General features: G+C 41.9%; 9 non-coding genes across 9 annotated transcripts; all 9 read left to right on the top strand.

Moving 5' to 3' along the window:
* The first annotated feature begins 1,681 nt into the window (after nt 1–1,681).
* trnan-guu (transfer RNA asparagine (anticodon GUU)) lies at nt 1,682–1,755 on the top strand. Its single transcript has one exon. It is a non-coding gene; the product is annotated as a tRNA-Asn (tRNA).
* An 8,103-nt stretch (nt 1,756–9,858) lies between these two features.
* On the top strand, nt 9,859–9,934 carry trnan-guu (transfer RNA asparagine (anticodon GUU)). Its single transcript has one exon. It is a non-coding gene; the product is annotated as a tRNA-Asn (tRNA).
* A 1,113-nt stretch (nt 9,935–11,047) lies between these two features.
* On the top strand, nt 11,048–11,126 carry trnan-guu (transfer RNA asparagine (anticodon GUU)). Its single transcript has one exon. It is a non-coding gene; the product is annotated as a tRNA-Asn (tRNA).
* A 1,107-nt stretch (nt 11,127–12,233) lies between these two features.
* On the top strand, nt 12,234–12,307 carry trnan-guu (transfer RNA asparagine (anticodon GUU)). Its single transcript has one exon. It is a non-coding gene; the product is annotated as a tRNA-Asn (tRNA).
* A 1,113-nt stretch (nt 12,308–13,420) lies between these two features.
* Nucleotides 13,421–13,494, top strand: trnan-guu (transfer RNA asparagine (anticodon GUU)). Its single transcript has one exon. It is a non-coding gene; the product is annotated as a tRNA-Asn (tRNA).
* Nucleotides 13,495–14,607: 1,113 nt separating this feature from the next.
* trnan-guu (transfer RNA asparagine (anticodon GUU)) lies at nt 14,608–14,681 on the top strand. The gene has a single exon. It is a non-coding gene; the product is annotated as a tRNA-Asn (tRNA).
* Nucleotides 14,682–15,794: 1,113 nt separating this feature from the next.
* trnan-guu (transfer RNA asparagine (anticodon GUU)) lies at nt 15,795–15,868 on the top strand. The gene has a single exon. It is a non-coding gene; the product is annotated as a tRNA-Asn (tRNA).
* Nucleotides 15,869–16,981: 1,113 nt separating this feature from the next.
* Nucleotides 16,982–17,055, top strand: trnan-guu (transfer RNA asparagine (anticodon GUU)). Its single transcript has one exon. It is a non-coding gene; the product is annotated as a tRNA-Asn (tRNA).
* A 1,113-nt stretch (nt 17,056–18,168) lies between these two features.
* On the top strand, nt 18,169–18,242 carry trnan-guu (transfer RNA asparagine (anticodon GUU)). Its single transcript has one exon. It is a non-coding gene; the product is annotated as a tRNA-Asn (tRNA).
* The last annotated feature ends 193 nt before the right edge of the window (nt 18,243–18,435 follow it).

Genomic DNA, 18,435 nt, shown 5'->3' with positions numbered 1-18,435 from the left:
GATGTCAATCTGGTTGAAAACCCTTAGCATTTAAATGTATTTCGCTTGGGACAATGTTGGTCCAGTATGTGTGTGTTTGTGTGAATATGTTGTGCCTATCACGACATGAAAGTGACTCGCCATTACATCATTCTTCCGGGTCGGTCCCCTAATTATTTTTGAATGGGCTTGGCGATCATATATTACATTCGGTGAAGCATCGATTGTTTAAGATATATATTTATCAAATTATATTTGTGATTGTGGCCAAATTTACTCCTGCCAGATGCCTTTTTATATAATGTTGTGCTGGCGAACATTGTGCTACATTTTTGCCCTTTTTAAGGCCATTCAAAAAGCTAACAAGCGTTAGAAAACTACAGCGACTACTTCCGCTCGAAAATGTTGCGGCACTTTCGATGCCACGTTACACAACCATTGGAACAAAGTGTTGTTGTTTCGTAAACTCCATGTACAGTTGGATGAGATCACGTGGCCGCGGTCAAGTGTCCAGGGTCAGGCGCACAACAAGTCTCTGTGGCGCAATTGGTTGGCGCGTTACTGTTTCTAAAGGTTGGTGGTTTCGAGCCCACCAAACGTTTTCAGTTTGTTGTGGTCCATGATGCGGATGTGACATCCTGGACCTGTAATGAATTCCCTGTTACTTTGTCCTGCTGAGGTCAATGCCAACACAAGCCTCTCTAGTGCAATCAGTTAGTGTGTTTGACTATCTATCTATTGGTGCTTCGACACACCCATGGACGACATTTTTCAATTGAGCGATGTGAAACTTCCTGATTGTAGTGGCTTCCACGAGACTTTGGCTCTGCTTGAGGTGAATATAATCACAAGTCTCTGTGGCGCATATTGGTTAGGTGGTGCGTTAGTTTAAAGGTTGGTGATTTGAGGCCCACCCAGAGATGCTATCTTTCCATTTATACTGATGTGGAAAGACCTTCCTGGATTTACAATGAAAGCTCGCTTTTGACCTGCTTTGTTTCCTATTGTCACATGTGATTGGTGTGTTGTTGAACATGATAGATGACAAGTTCCTATACCTGCTGCTATACTATACCTACGTGGCTGTCAATGGTCTCTGATCTTCTGTTACTCAATAGCTTTATCATTCTGTGGTCTCCATGGAACATATCATTCATTCATATTAATCCGGCCATGTATGACAATGTAAATGATGTCAATCTGGCATCGAAAACCCTTAGCATTTAAATGTATTTCGCTTGAAGGACAATGTTGGTCCAGTATGTGTGTATTTGTGCGAATATGTGTGCCTATACGGCATGAAAGCGACTCGCCATTACATCATTCTTCCAGGTCAGTCCCCTAATTATTTTGAACGGGCTTGGCGATCATATATTACATTGATGTAAGCGCGGTTGTTTAAGATATTATTTATCAAATTATATTTGTGATTGTGGCCAAATTCACTCCCTGCCAGATGCCTTTTTTTATATAATGTTGTGCTGGGAACGAACATTTGTGCTACATTTTGCCCTTTTAAGGCCATTCAAAAAGCTAACAAGCGTTGAAAACGGCTACTTCGCCCGAAAATGTTGCGGCACTTTCGATTGCGTTGTTTATTTAACCATTGGAACAAAGTGTTGTTGTTTCGTAAACTCCATGTACAGTTGGATGAGATCACGGATGGCCCAGCGATCAAGTGTCGGGGTCAGACACACAACAAGTCTCTGTGGGCGCAATTGGTTAGCGCGTTAGACTGTTAATCTAAGGTTGGTGGTTAGAGCCCACCCAGGGACGAGGGTTTTCAGTTTGTTGTGCTGGCCATGATGCGGATGTGACATCCTGGACCTGTAATGAGATTCCCTGTTACTTTGTCCTGCTGAGGTAATGCCAACACAAGCCTCTCTAGTGCAATCAGTTAGTGTGTTTGATATCTATCTAAAGATTGGTGCTTGACACCACCTATGGATGACATTTTTCAGATTGTAGCGATGCGAAACTTCCTGACTTGTAGTGAGCTTCCATGAGGCTTTGGTCCTGCTGAGGGTGAATATAATCACAAGTCTCTGTGGCGCAAGTGTTGGCGCCTTAGGCCGTTAGTTTTTGGTTGGTGATTTGAGCCCACCCAGAGATGCTATCATTCCATTTATACTGATGTGGAAAGACCTCTGGATTTACAGTAAGCTCGCTTTTGACCTGCTTTGTTTCCTATTGTCACATGTGATTGGTGTGTTGTTGAACATGAAAGATGACAAGTTCCTATACCTGCTGCTATACTATACCTAAATGGCTGTCAATGGTCTCTGATCTTCTCTTACTCAATAGCTTTATCATTCTGTGGTCTCCATGGACATATCATTTATTCATATTAATCCGGCAAGTATGACAATGTAAATGATGTCAATCTGCATGAAAACCCTTAGCATTTAAATGTATTTTCGCTTGGAGGACAATGTGTGGTCCAGTATGTGTGTATTTGTGTGAATATGTGTGCCTATACGACATGTAAGTGACTCGCCATTACATCATTCTTCCAGGGTCAGTCCCCTAATTATTTTGAATGGGCTTGGCGATCATATATTACATTCGTGAAAGCGCGGTTGTTTCCAAGATATATATTTATCAAATAATATTTGTGATTGTGGCCAAATTCACTCCCTGCCAGATGCCTTTTTATATAATGTTGTGCTGGCGAACATTGTGCTACATTTTTGCCCTTTTAAGGCCATTCAAAAAAGCTAACGTTGAAAACCACGGGCTACTTCCTTCGAAAATGTTGCGGCGCTTTCAATGCGCATTGACACAACCATTGGAACAAAGGTTGTTGTTTCGTAAACTCCATGTAAAGTTGGATGAGATCCGGATGGCCGGCGATCAAGTGTCGGGGTCAGACACACAACAAGTCTCTGTGGGCAATTGGTTGGCGCGTTGAACTGTTAATCTAAGGTTGGTGGGCCCACCCAGGGACGCGAGCTTTCAGTTTGTTGTGCTCCATGATGCGATGTGACATCCTGGACCTGTAATGAGATTCCCTGTTACTTTGTCCTGCTGGGGTCAGTCTTCAACTACAAGCCTCTCTAGTGCAATCAGTTAGTGTGTTTGACAATCTATCTAAGATTGGTGCTTCTTGACACCACCCATGGATGACATTCTTCAGATTGTAGCGATGTGAAACTTCCTGACTTGTACTTCCATGAGACTTTGGCCTGCTGAGGTGAGTGTAATCACAAGTCTCTGTGGCGGTTGGTTGGCGCCTTGGGCCGATTAGTTTAAGGTTGGTGATTTGAGTCCCACCCAGAGATGCTATCATTCCCATTTTATAGTGATGTGGAAAGACCTTCCTGGATTTACAGTAAGCTAGCTTTTGACCTGCTTTGTTTCCTATTGTCACATGTGATTGGTGTGTTGTTGAACATGAAAGATGACAGGTTCCTATACCTGCTGCTATACTATACCTAAATGGCTGTCAATCGGTCTCTGATCTTCTGTTACTCAATAGCTTGATCATTCTGTGGTCTCCACTTGGAACATATCATTTATGCATATTAATCCGGCATGTACGGCAATGTAAATGATGTCAATCTGGCATGAAAACCCTTAGCATTTAAATGTATTTACGCTTGAAGGACAATGTTGGTCCAGTATGTGTGTATTTGTGTGAATATGTGTGCCTATCACGACATGAAAGTGACCTGCCTTACATCATTCTTCCAGGGTCAGTCCCTAATTATTTTGGATGGGCTTGGCGATCATATATTACATTCGATGAGCGCAGTTGTTTAAGATATATATTTATCAAATTATATTTGTGATTGTGGCCAAATTCACTCCTGCCAGATGCCTTTTTTATATAATGTTGTGCTGGCGAACATTGTGCTACATTTTTGCCCTTTTTAGGCCATTCAAAAAGCTAACAAGCGTTGAAAACTACAGGACTACTTCCTTGAAATGTTGCGGCACTTTCCGGTGCGTTGACACAACCATTGGAACAAAGTGTTGTTGTTTCGTAAACTCCATGTACAGTTGGATGAGATCGCGGATGGCCCGCGATCAAGTGTCAGGGTCAGACGCACAACAAGTCTCTGTGGGCGCAGTGGTTAACGCGTTAGACTGTTATTCTAAAGGTTGGTGGTTAGCCACCCAGGGAGAGTTTTCAGTTTGTTGTGGTCCATGATGCGTGTGACATCCTGGACCTGTAATGAATTCCCTGTTTACTTTGTCCTGCTGGGTCAATGCCCAACTCAAGCCTCTCTAGTGCAATCAGTTAGTGTGTTTGACTATCATCTAAAGTTGGTGCTTGACACCACCACCATGGATGACATTTTCAGATTGTAGCGATGTGAAACTTCCGACTTGTAGGGGCTTCCATGAGACTTTGGCCTGCTGAGGGAATATAATCACAAGTCTCTGTGGCGCAATTGGTTGCGCCTTAGGCCGTTAGTTTGTTGGTGTTTGAGGCCCACCCAGAGATGCTTTATCTTTCCATTTATACTGATGTGGAAAGACCTTCCTGGATTTACAGTAAGCTAAGCTTTTGACCTGCTTTGTTTCCTATTGTCACATGTGATTGGGGTGTTGTTGAACATGATGACCAAGTTGCTATACTATCCTAAATGGCTGTCAATGGTCTCTGATCTTCTGTTACTCAATAGCTTGTCATTCTGTGGTCTCCATGGAACATATCATTTATGCATATTAATCCGGCATGTATGACAATGTAAATGATGTCAATCTGGCATGAAAACCCTTAGCATTTAAATGTATTTCGCTTGAGGACAATGTTGGTCCAGTATGTGTGTATTTTGTGGATATGTGTGCCTATACGACATGAAAAGTGACTCGCCATTACATCATTCTTCCAGGGTCAGTCCCCTAATTATTTTGAATGGGCTTGGCGATCATATATTACATTCGTGAAAAGCGCGGTTGTTTAAATATATATTTATCAAATTATATTTGTGATTGTGGCCAAATTCACTCCTGCCAGATACCTTTTCATATAATGTTGTGCTGGCGAACATTGTGCTACATTTTGCCCTTTTAAGGCCATTCAAAAAGCTAACAAACGTTAGAAAACTACCGGACTACTTCCTTGAAAATGTTGCGGCATTTCGATGCGTGACACAACCATTGGAAAAAGTGTTGTTGTTTCGTAAACTCCATTACAGTTGGATGAGATCGCGGATGCCAGCGATCAAGTGTCGGGTCAGACACACAACAAGTCTCTGCGGCGCAGTTGGTTAGGGCGTTAGACTGTTATCTAAAGGTTGGTGGTTTTGAGCCCGCCCAGGGGCGAGAGTTTTCAGTTTGTTGTGCTCTGTGCGGATGTGACATCCTGGACCTGTATGAGATTCCTGTTACTTTGTCACTGCTGAGGGTCAATGCCAACACAAAGCCTCTCTAGTGCAATCGGTTAGTGTGTTTGACTATCTATCTAAGATTGGTGCTTCGACACCACCTATGGATGACATTTTTCCGATTGTGGCGATGTGAAACTTCCTGACTTGTGTGAGCTTCCATGAGACTTTGGCCTGCTGAGGTGAATATAATCACAAGTCTCTGTGGCGCAGTGGGTTAGCCTAGGCCGTTAGTTTAAAGTTGGTGATTTGAGCCCACCCAGAGATGCTATCTTTCCATTTATACTGATGTGGAAAGACCTTCCTGGATTTACGTAAGCTCGCTTTTGACCTGCTTTGTTTCCTATTGTCACATGTGATTGGTGTGTTGTTGAACATGAAAGATGACAAGTTCCTATACCTGCTGCTATACTATACCTAAATGGCTGTCAATGGTCTCTGATCTTCTGTTACTCAATAGCTTTATCATTTCTGTGGTCTCCCTGGAACATATCATTTATTCATATTAATCCGGCAAGTATGACAATGTAAACGATGTCAATCTGGCATGAAAACCTTAGCATTTAAATGTATTTAACTAGGACAATGTTGGTGCAGTATGTGTGTATTTGGGAATATTGTGCCTGTACGACATGAAAGTGACTTCGCCATTACATCATTCTTCCGGGTCAGTCCCCTATTTTTTTGAATGGGCTTGGCGATCATATATTGCGTTGGGAGCATGTTGTTTAAGATATATATTTATCAAATAATATTTGTGATTGTGGCCAGAATTTACTCTGCCAGATGCCTTTTGCTATAATGTTGTGCCTTGGCGACATTGTGCTACATTTTTGCCCTTTTAAGGCCATTCAAAAAGCTAACAAACGTTAGAAAACTACAGGGCTACTTCCTTGAAAATGTTGCGGCGCTTTACGATGCACGTTGACACAACCATTGGAACAAAGTGTTGTTGTTTCGTAAACTCCATGTACAGTTGGATGAGATCACCGGATGGGCGGCGATCAAGTGTCAGGGTCAGACACACAACAAGTCTCTGTGGCGCAATTGGTTGGCGCGTTGGACTGTTAATCTAAAGGTTGGTGGTTGGAACCACCCGGGGACGAGAGTTTTCAGTTTGTTGTGCTCCATGATGCGGATGTGACATCCTGCTGTAATGAATTCCCTGTTACTTTGTCCTGTGGGCTTTAAACCTCTCTAGTGCAATCAGTTAGTGTGTTTGACAATCTATCTAAAGGTTGGTGCTTGACACCACCATGGATGACATTTTTCAGATTGTAGCGATGTGAAACTTCCTGACTTGTAGAGAGCTTCCATGAGGCTTTGGCCTGCTGAGGGTGAATATAATCACAAGTCTCTGTGGCGCAGTTGGTTAGCGCCTTGGGGCGTTAGTTTAAAGGTTGGTGATTTGAGCCCACCCAGAGATGCTATATTCCATTTATACTGATGTGGAAAGACCTTCCTGGATTTACAGTAAGCTCGCTTTTGACCTGCTTTGTTTCCTATTGTAACATGTGATTGGTGTGTTGTTGAACATGAAAGATGACAAGTTCCTATACCTGCTGCTATACTATACCTAAATGGCTGTCAATGGTCTCTATCTTCTGTTACTCAATAGCTATCATTCTGTGGTCTCCATGGAACATATCATTTATGCATATTAATCCGGCATGTATGACAATGTAAATGATGTCAATCTGGCATGAAAACCTTAACATTTAAATGTATTTCGCTTGAAGGACAATGTTGGTCCAGTATGTGTGTATTTGTGTGAATATGTTTGCCTATACGACATGAAAGTGACTCGCCATTACATCATTCTTCCAGGGTCAGTCCCCTAAGTATTTTGAATGGGCTTGGCGATCATATATTACATTCGTGAAACGCAGGTTGTTTTAAGATATATATTTATCAAATTATATTTGTGATTGTGGCCAAATTCACTCCTGCCAGATGCCTTTTTATATAATGTTGTGCTGGCGAACATTGTGCTACATTTTTGCCCTTAAGGCCATTCAAAAAGCTAACAAGCGTTAGAAAACTACAGGGCTGCTTCCTTGAAAATGTTGCGGCGCTTTCGGTGCGCGTTGAAACCATTGGAACAAAGTGTTGTTGTTTACGTAAACTCCATGTACAGTTGGATGAGATCACGGATGGCCAGCGATCAAGTGTCAGGGTCAGACACACAACAAGTCTCTGTGGCGCAATTGGTTGGCGTTAGACTGTTAATCTAAGGTTGGTGGTTCGAGCCCGCCCAGGCGACGAGAGTTTTCAGTTTGTTGTGGTCATGATCGCGGATGTGACATCCTGGACCTGTAATGAGATTCCCTGTTACTTTGTCCTGCTGAGGGTCAATGCCAACACAAGCCTCTCTAGTGCAATCAGTTGGTGTGTTTGACAATCTATCTAAAGATTGGTGCTTCGAACCACCCGGATGACATTTTTCAGATTGTGGCGATGTGAAAACTTCCTGACTTGTAGTGGCTTCATGAGATTTGGCCTGCTGGGTGAATATAATCACAAGTCTCTGTGGCGCAATTGGGGGGCGGCGTAGGGCCGTTGGTTTAAAGGTTGGTGATTTGAGCCCACCCAGATGCTATCTTTCCATTTATACTGATGTGGAAAACCTTCCTGGATTTCGGTAAGCTCGCTTTTGACCTGCTTTGTTTCCTATTGTCACATGTGATTGGTGTGTTTGTTGAACATGAAAGATGACAAGTTCCTATCCTGCTGCTATACTATACCTAAATGGCTGTCAATGGTCTCTGATCTTCTGTTACTCAATAAGCTTGATCATTCTGTGGTCTCCATGGACATATCATTTATTCATATTAATCCGGAGTATGACAATGTAAATGATGTCAATCTGGCATGAAAACCCTAGCATTTAAATGTATTTCGCTTGAAGGACAATGTTGGTCAGTATGTGTGTGTTTGTGTGAATATGTGTGCCTATACGACATGAAAGTGACCGCCATTACATCATTCTTCCAGGGTCAGTCCCCTAATTATTTTGAATGGGCTTGGCGATCATATATTACATTACGTGAAAGCGCAGTTGTTTAAGATATATATTTATCAAATTATATTTGTGATTGTGGCCAAATTTACTCCTGCCAGATGCCTTTTTATATAATGTTGTGCTGGCGAACATTGTGCTACATTTTTGCCCTTTTAAGGCCATTCAAAAAGCTAACAAGCGTTAGAAAACTACAGCGATACTTCTTGAAAATGTTGCGGCACTTTCGATGCACGTTGACACAACCATTGGAACAAAGTGTTGTTGTTTCGTAAACTCCATGTACAGTTGGATGAGATCACGGATGGCCAGCGATCAAGTGTCAGGGTCAGGCGCACAACAAGTCTCTGTGGCGCAATTGGTTGCGCAGTTTGACTGTTAATCTAACGGTTGGTGCCTGAGCCCACCCAGGAGAAGTTTTCAGCTTGTTGTGCTCCATGATGCGGATGTGACATCCTGGACCTGTAATGAGATTCCCTGTTACTTTGTCCTGCCGAGGGTCAATGCCAACACAAGCCTCTCTAGTGCAATCAGTTAGTGTGTTTGACAATCTATCTAAGATTGGTGCTTCGACACCACCCATGGATGACATTTTCAGATTGTAGCGATGTGAAACTTCCTGACTTGTGGTGAGCTTCCATGAGACTTTGGCCCTGCTGAGGGTGAATATAATCACAAGTCTCTGTGGCGCAATTGGTTAGCGCCTTGGGCCGTTGGTTTAGGTTGGTTATTTGAGCCCACCCAGAGATGCTATCTTTCCATTTATAGTGATGTGGAAAGACTTCCTGGACTTTACAGTAAGCTGCTTTTGACCTGCTTTGTTTCCTATTGTCACATGTGATTGGTGTGTTTGTTGAACATGAAAGATGACAAGTTCCTATACCTGCTGCTATACTATACCTAAATGGCTGTCAGTGGTCTCTGATCTTCTCTTACTCAATAGCTTGATCATTCTGTGGTCTCCATGGAACATATCATTCATTCATATTAATCCGGCATGTATGACAATGTAAATGATGTCAATCTGGCATGAAAACCCTTAGCATTTAAATGTATTTCGCTTGAAGGACAATGTTGGTCCAGTATGTGTGTGTTTGTGTGAATATGTGTGCCTATCCGACATGAAAGTGACTCGCCATTACATCATTCTTCCAGGGTCAGTCCCCTAATTATTTTGAATGGGCTTGGCGTCTTATATTACATTCGTGAAAACGCAGTTGTTTAAGATATATATTTATCAAATTATATTTGTGATTGTGGCCAAATTCACTCCTGCCAGATGCCTTTTTATATAATGTTGTGCTGACGAACATTGTGCTACATTTTTGCCCTTTTAAGGCCATTCAAAAAAGCTAACAAACGTTAGAAAACTACAGGACTACTTCCTTGAAAATGTTGCGGCACTTTCGATGCCGCGTTGACACAACCATTGAAACAAAGTGTTGTTGTTTCGTAAACTCCATGTACAGTTGGATGAGATCACGGATGGCCGGCGATCAAGTGTCAGGGTCAGACACACAACAAGTCTCTGTGGCGCAATTGGTTTAGCGCGTTAGACTGTTAATCTAAAGGTTGGTGGTTCGAGCCCACCCAGGGAACGACAGTTTTCAGTTTGTTGTGCTCCATGATGCGGATGTGACATCCTGGACCTGTAATGAGATTCCCTGTTACTTTGTCCAGCTGAGGGTCAATGCCAACACAAGCCTCTCTAGTGCAATCAGTTATTGTGTTTGACAATCTATCTAAAGATTGGTGCTTCGACACCACCCATGGATGACATTTTTCAGATTGTAGCGATGTGAAACTTCCTGACTTGTAGTGAGCTTCCATGAGACTTTGGCCTGCTGAGGGTGAATATAATCACAAGTCTCTGTGGCGCAATTGGTTAGCGCCTTAGGCCGTTAGTTTAAAGGTTGGTTGTTTGAGCCCACCCAGAGATGCTATTTTTCCATTTATAGTGATGTGGAAAGACCTTCCTGGATTTACAGTAAGCTCGCTTTTGACCTGCTTTGTTTCCTATTGTAACATGTGATTGGTGTGTTGTTGAACATGAAAGATGACAAGTTCCTATACCTGCTGCTATACTATACCTAAATTGCTGTCAATGGTCTCTGATATTATGTTACTCAATAGCTTGATCATTCTGTGGTCTCCATGGAACATATCATTTATTCATATTAATCCGGCAAGTATGACAATGTAAATGATGTCAATCTGGCATGAAAACCCTTAGCATTTAAATGTATTTCGCTTGAAGGACAATGTTGGTCCAGTATGTGTGTATTTGTGTGAATATGTGTGCCTATACGACATGAAAGTGACTCGCCATTACATCATTCTTCCAGGGTCAGTCCCATAATTATTTTGAATGGGCTTGGCGATCATATATTACATTCGTGAAAACGCAGTTGTTTAAGATATATATTTATCAAATTATATTTGTGATTGTGGCCAAATTCACTCCTGCCAGATGCCTTTTTATATAATGTTGTGCTGACGAACATTGTGCTACATTTTTGCCCTTTTAAGGCCATTCAAAAAGCTAACAAACGTTAGAAAACTACAGGACTACTTCCTTGAAAATGTTCGCGGCACTTTCGATGACGTTGACACAACCATTGGAACAAAGTGTTGTTGTTTCGTAAACTCCATGTACAGTTGGATGAGATCACGGATGGCCAGCGATCAAGTGTCAGGGTCAGACACACAACAAGTCTCTGTGGCGCAATTGGTTAGCGCGTTAGACTGTTAATCTAAAGGTTGGTGGTTCGAGCCCACCCAGGGCTGAGACTTTTCAGTTTGTTGTGCTCCATGATGCGGATGTGACATCCTGGACCTGTAATGAGATTCCCTGTTACTTTGTCCTGCTGAGGGTCAATGCCAACACAAGCCTCTCAAGTGCAATCAGTTAGTGTGTTTGACAATCTATCTAAAGATTGGTGCTTGACACCACCCATGGATGACATTCTTCAGATTGAAGCGATGTGAAACTTCCTGACTTGTAGTGAGCTTCCATGAGACTTTGGCCTGCTGAGGGTGAATATAATCACAAGTCTCTGTGGCGCAATTGGTTAGCGCCTTAGGCCGTTAGTTTAAAGGTTGGTTATTTGAGCCCACCCAGAGATGCTATCTTTCCATTTATAGTGATGTGGAAAGACCTTCCTGGATTTACAGTAAGCTCGCTTTTGACCTGCTTTGTTTCCTATTGTCACATGTGATTGGTGTGTTGTTGAACATGAAAGATGACAAGTTCCTATACCTGCTGCTATACTATACCTAAATGGCTGTCAATGGTCTCTGATCTTCTGTTACTCAATAGCTTGATCATTCTGTGGTCTCCATGGAACATATCATTTATTCATATTAATCCGGCAAGTATGACAATGTAAATGATGTCAATCTGGCATGAAAACCCTTAGCATTTAAATGTATTTCGCTTGAAGGACAATGTTGGTCCAGTATGTGTGTGTTTGTGTGAATATGTGTGCCTATACGCCATGAAAGTGACTCGCCATTACATCATTCTTCCAGGGTCAGTCCCCTAATTATTTTGAATGGGCTTGGCGATCATATATTACATTCGTGAAAACGCAGTTGTTTAAGATATATATTTATCAAATTATATTTGTGATTGTGGCCAAATTTACTCCTGCCAGATGCCTTTTTATATAATGTTGTGCTGACGAACATTGTGCTACATTTTTGCCCTTTTAAGGCCATTCAAAAAGCTAACAAACGTTAGAAAACTACAGGGATACTTCCTTGAAAATGTTGCGGCACTTTCGATGCACATTGACACAACCATTGGAACAAAGTGTTGTTGTTTCGTAAACTCCAAGTACAGTTGGATGAGATCACGGATGGCCAGCGATCAAGTGTCAGGGTCAGACGCACAACAAGTCTCTGTGGCGCAATTGGTTAGCGCGTTTGACTGTTATTCTAAAGGTTGGTGGTTCGAGCCCACCCAGGGACGAGAGTTTTCAGTTTGTTGTGCTCCATGATGCGGATGTGACATCCTGGACCTGTAATGAGATTCTCTGTTACTTTGTCCTGCTGAGGGTCAATGCCAACACAAGCCTCTTTAGTGCAATCAGATAGTGTGTTTGACAATCTATCTAAAGATTGGTGCTTCAACACCACCCATGGATGACATTTTTCAGATTGAAGCGATGTGAAACTTCCTGACTTGTAGTAAGCTTCCATGAGACTTTGGCCTGCTGAGGGTGAATATAATCACAAGTCTCTGTGGCGCAATTGGTTAGCGCCTTAGGCCGTTAGTTTAATGGTTGGTGATTTCAGCCCACCCAGAGATGCTATCTTTCCATTTATAGTGATGTGGAAAGACCTTCCTGGATTTACAGTAAGCTCGCTTTTGACCTGCTTTGTTTCCTATTGTCACATGTGATTGGTGTGTTGTTGAACATGAAAGATGACAAGTTCCTATACCTGCTGCTATACTATACCTAAATGGCTGTCAATGGTCTCTGATATTATGTTACTCAATAGCTTGATCATTCTGTGGTCTCCATGGAACATATCATTTATTCATATTAATCCGGCAAGTATGACAATGTAAATGATGTCAATCTGGCATGAAAACCCTTAGCATTTAAATGTATTTCGCTTGAAGGACAATGTTGGTCCAGTATGTGTGTATTTGTGTGAATATGTGTGCCTATACGACATGAAAGTGACTCGCCATTACATCATTCTTCCAGGGTCAGTCCCATAATTATTTTGAATGGGCTTGGCGATCATATATTACATTCGTGAAAACGCAGTTGTTTAAGATATATATTTATCAAATTATATTTGTGATTGTGGCCAAATTCACTCCTGCCAGATGCCTTTTTATATAATGTTGTGCTGACGAACATTGTGCTACATTTTTGCCCTTTTAAGGCCATTCAAAAAGCTAACAAACGTTAGAAAACTACAGGACTACTTCCTTGAAAATGTTGCGGCACTTTCGATGCACGTTGACACAACCATTGGAACAAAGTGTTGTTGTTTCGTAAACTCCATGTACAGTTGGATGAGATCACGGATGGCCAGCGATCAAGTGTCAGGGTCAGACACACAACAAGTCTCTGTGGCGCAATTGGTTAGCGCGTTAGACTGTTAATCTAAAGGTTGGTGGTTCGAGCCCACCCAGCGCCGAGACTTTTCAGTTTGTTGTGCTCCATGATGCGGATGTGACATCCTGGACCTGTAATGAGATTCCCTGTTACTTTGTCCTGCTGAGGGTCAATGCCAACACAAGCCTCTCAAGTGCAATCAGTTAGTGTGTTTGACAATCTATCTAAAGATTGGTGCTTCGACACCACCCATGGATGACATTCTTCAGATTGAAGCGATGTGAAACTTCCTGACTTGTAGTGAGCTTCCATGAGACTTTGGCCTGCTGAGGGTGAATATAATCACAAGTCTCTGTGGCGCAATTGGTTAGCGCCTTAGGCCGTTAGTTTAAAGGTTAGTTATTTGAGCCCACCCAGAGATGCTATCTTTCCATTTATAGTGATGTGGAAAGACCTTCCTGGATTTACAGTAAGCTCGCTTTTGACCTGCTTTGTTTCCTATTGTCACATGTGATTGGTGTGTTGTTGAACATGAAAGATGACAAGTTCCTATACCTGCTGCTATACTATACCTAAATGGCTGTCAATGGTCTCTGATATTCTGTTACTCAATAGGTTGATCATTCTGTGGTCTCCATGGAACATATCATTTATTCATATTAATCCGGCAAGTATGACAATGTAAATGATGTCAATCTGGCATGAAAACCCTTAGCATTTAAATGTATTTCGCTTGAAGTACAATGTTGGTCCAGTATGTGTGTGTTTGTGTGAATATGTGTGCCTATACGACATGAAAGTGACTCGCCATTACATCATTCTTCCAGGGTCAGTCCCCTAATTATTTTGAATGGGCTTGGCGATCATATATTACATTCGTGAAAACGCAGTTGTTTAAGATATATATTTATCAAATTATATTTGTGATTGTGGCCAAATTTACTCCTGCCAGATGCCTTTTTATATAATGTTGCACTGACGAACATTGTGCTACATTTTTGCCCTTTTAAGGCCATTCAAAAAGCTAACAAACGTTAGAAAACTACAGGACTACTTCCTTGAAAATGTTGCGGCACTTTCGATGCACGTTGACACAACCATTGGAACAAAGTGTTGTTGTTTCGTAAACTCCAAGTACAGTTGGATGAGATCACGGATGGCCAGCGATCAAGTGTCAGGGTCAGACGCACAACAAGTCTCTGTGGCGCAATTGGTTAGCGCGTTTGACTGTTATTCTAAAGGTTGGTGGTTCGAGCCCACCCAGGGACGAGAGTTTTCAGTTTGTTGTGCTCCATGATGCGGATGTGACATCCTGGACCTGTAATGAGATTCTCTGTTACTTTGTCCTGCTGAGGGTCAATGCCAACACAAGCCTCTTTAGTGCAATCAGATAGTGTGTTTGACAATCTATCTAAAGATTGGTGCTTCGACACCACCCATGGATGACATTTTTCAGATTGTAGCGATGTGAAACTTCCTGACTTGTAGTGAGCTTCCATGAGACTTTGGCCTGCTGAGGGTGAATATAATCACAAGTCTCTGTGGCGCAATTGGTTAGCGCCTTAGGCCGTTAGTTTAATGGTTGGTGATTTGAGCCCACCCAGAGATGCTATCTTTCCATTTATAGTGATGTGGAAAGACCTTCCTGGATTTACAGTAAGCTCGCTTTTGACCTGCTTTGTTTCCTATTGTCACATGTGATTGGTGTGTTGTTGAACATGAAAGATGACAAGTTCCTATACCTGCTGCTATACTATACCTAAATGGCTGTCAATGGTCTCTGATATTATGTTACTCAATAGCTTGATCATTCTGTGGTCTCCATGGAACATATCATTTATTCATATTAATCCGGCAAGTATGACAATGTAAATGATGTCAATCTGGCATGAAAACCCTTAGCATTTAAATGTATTTCGCTTGAAGGACAATGTTGGTCCAGTATGTGTGTATTTGTGTGAATATGTGTGCCTATACGACATGAAAGTGACTCGCCATTACATCATTCTTCCAGGGTCAGTCCCCTAATTATTTTGAATGGGCTTGGCGATCATATATTACATTCGTGAAAACGCAGTTGTTTAAGATATATATTTATCAAATTATATTTGTGATTGTGGCCAAATTCACTCCTGCCAGATGCCTTTTTATATAATGTTGTGCTGACGAACATTGTGCTACATTTTTGCCCTTTTAAGGCCATTCAAAAAGCTAACAAACGTTAGAAAACTACAGGACTACTTCCTTGAAAATGTTGCGGCACTTTCGATGCACGTTGACACAACCATTGGAACAAAGTGTTGTTGTTTCGTAAACTCCATGTACAGTTGGATGAGATCACGGATGGCCAGCGATCAAGTGTCAGGGTCAGACACACAACAAGTCTCTGTGGCGCAATTGGTTAGCGCGTTAGACTGTTAATCTAAAGGTTGGTGGTTCGAGCCCACCCAGGGACGACAGTTTTCAGTTTGTTGTGCTCCATGATGCGGATGTGACATCCTGGACCTGTAATGAGATTCCCTGTTACTTTGTCCTGCTGAGGGTCAATGCCAACACAAGCCTCTCTAGTGCAATCAGTTAGTGTGTTTGACAATCTATCTAAAGATTGGTGCTTCGACACCACCCATGGATGACATTTTTCAGATTGTAGCGATGTGAAACTTCCTGACTTGTAGTGAGCTTCCATGAGACTTTGGCCTGCTGAGGGTGAATATAATCACAAGTCTCTGTGGCGCAATTGGTTAGCGCCTTAGGCCGTTAGTTTAAAGGTTGGTGATTTCAGCCCACCCAGAGATGCTATCTTTCCATTTATAGTGATGTGGAAAGACCTTCCTGGATTTACCGTAAGCTCGCTTTTGACCTGCTTTGTTTCCTATTGTCACATGTGATTGGTGTGTTGTTGAACATGAAAGATGACAAGTTCCTATACCTGCTGCTATACTATACCTAAATGGCTGTCAATGGTCTCTGATATTATGTTACTCAATAGCTTGATCATTCTGTGGTCTCCATGGAACATATCATTTATTCATATTAATCCGGCAAGTATGACAATGTAAATGATGTCAATCTGGCATGAAAACCCTTAGCATTTAAATGTATTTCGCTTGAAGGACAATGTTGGTCCAGTATGTGTGTATTTGTGTGAATATGTGTGCCTATACGACATGAAAGTGACTCGCCATTACATCATTCTTCCAGGGTCAGTCCCCTAATTATTTTGAATGGGCTTGGCGATCATATATTACATTCGTGAAAACGCAGTTGTTTAAGATATATATTTATCAAATTATATTTGTGATTGTGGCCAAATTTACTCCTGCCAGATGCCTTTTTATATAATGTTGTGCTGACGAACATTGTGCTACATTTTTGCCCTTTTAAGGCCATTCAAAAAGCTAACAAACGTTAGAAAACTACAGGACTACTTCCTTGAAAATGTTGCGGCACTTTCGATGCACGTTGACACAACCATTGGAACAAAGTGTTGTTGTTTCGTAAACTCCATGTACAGTTGGATGAGATCACGGATGGCCAGCGATCAAGTGTCAGGGTCAGACGCACAACAAGTCTCTGTGGCGCAATTGGTTAGCGCGTTAGACTGTTAATCTAAAGGTTGGTGGTTCGAGCCCACCCAGGGACGACAGTTTTCAGTTTGTTGTGCTCCATGATGCGGATGTGACATCCTGGACCTGTAATGAGATTCCCTGTTACTTTGTCCAGCTGAGGGTCAATGCCAACACAAGCCTCTCTAGTGCAATCAGTTAGTGTGTTTGACAATCTATCTAAAGATTGGTGCTTCGACACCACCCATGGATGACATTTTTCAGATTGTAGCGATGTGAAACTTCCTGACTTGTAGTGAGCTTCCATGAGACTTTGGCCTGCTGAGGGTGAATATAATCACAAGTCTCTGTGGCGCAATTGGTTAGCGCCTTAGGCCGTTAGTTTAAAGGTTGGTTATTTGAGCCCACCCAGAGATGCTATTTTTCCATTTATAGTGATGTGGAAAGACCTTCCTGGATTTACAGTAAGCTCGCTTTTGACCTGCTTTGTTTCCTATTGTCACATGTGATTGGTGTGTTGTTGAACATGAAAGATGACAAGTTCCTATACCTGCTGCTATACTATACCTAAATGGCTGTCAATGGTCTCTGATATTCTGTTACTCAATAGCTTGATCATTCTGTGGTCTCCATGGAACATATCATTTATTCATATTAATCCGGCAAGTATGACAATGTAAATTATGTCAATCTGGCATGAAAACCCTTAGCATTTAAATGTATTTCGCTTGAAGGACAATGTTGGTCCAGTATGTGTGTGTTTGTGTGAATATGTGTGCCTATACGCCATGAAAGTGACTCGCCATTACATCATTCTTCCAGGGTCAGTCCCCTAATTATTTTGAATGGGCTTGGCGATCATATATTACATTCGTGAAAACGCAGTTGTTTAAGATATATATTTATCAAATTATATTTGTGATTGTGGCCAAATTCACTCCTGCCAGATGCCTTTTTATATAATGTTGTGCTGACGAACATTGTGCTACATTTTTGCCCTTTTAAGGCCATTCAAAAAGCTAACAAACGTTAGAAAACTACAGGGCTACTTCCTTGAAAATGTTGCGGCACTTTCGATGCACGTTGACACAACCATTGGAACAAAGTGTTGTTGTTTCGTAAACTCCATGTACAGTTGGATGAGATCACGGATGGCCAGCGATCAAGTGTCAGGGTCAGACACACAACAAGTCTCTGTGGCGCAATTGGTTAGCGCGTTAGACTGTTAATCTAAAGGTTGGTGGTTCGAGCCCACCCAGGGACGAGAGTTTTCAGTTTGTTGTGCTCCATGATGCGGATGTGACATCCTGGACCTGTAATGAGATTCCCTGTTACTTTGTCCCGCTGAGGGTCAATGCCAACACAAGCCTCTCTAGTGCAATCAGTTAGTGTGTTTGACAATCTATCTAAAGATTGGTGCTTCGACACCACCCATGGATGACATTTTTCAGATTGTA

The sequence above is a fragment of the Salmo salar genome, chromosome ssa07, assembly GCF_905237065.1.
Source record: "Salmo salar chromosome ssa07, Ssal_v3.1, whole genome shotgun sequence".
Taxonomy (NCBI): domain Eukaryota; kingdom Metazoa; phylum Chordata; class Actinopteri; order Salmoniformes; family Salmonidae; genus Salmo; species Salmo salar.
This window is presented reverse-complemented; position numbering and strand designations above follow the sequence as displayed.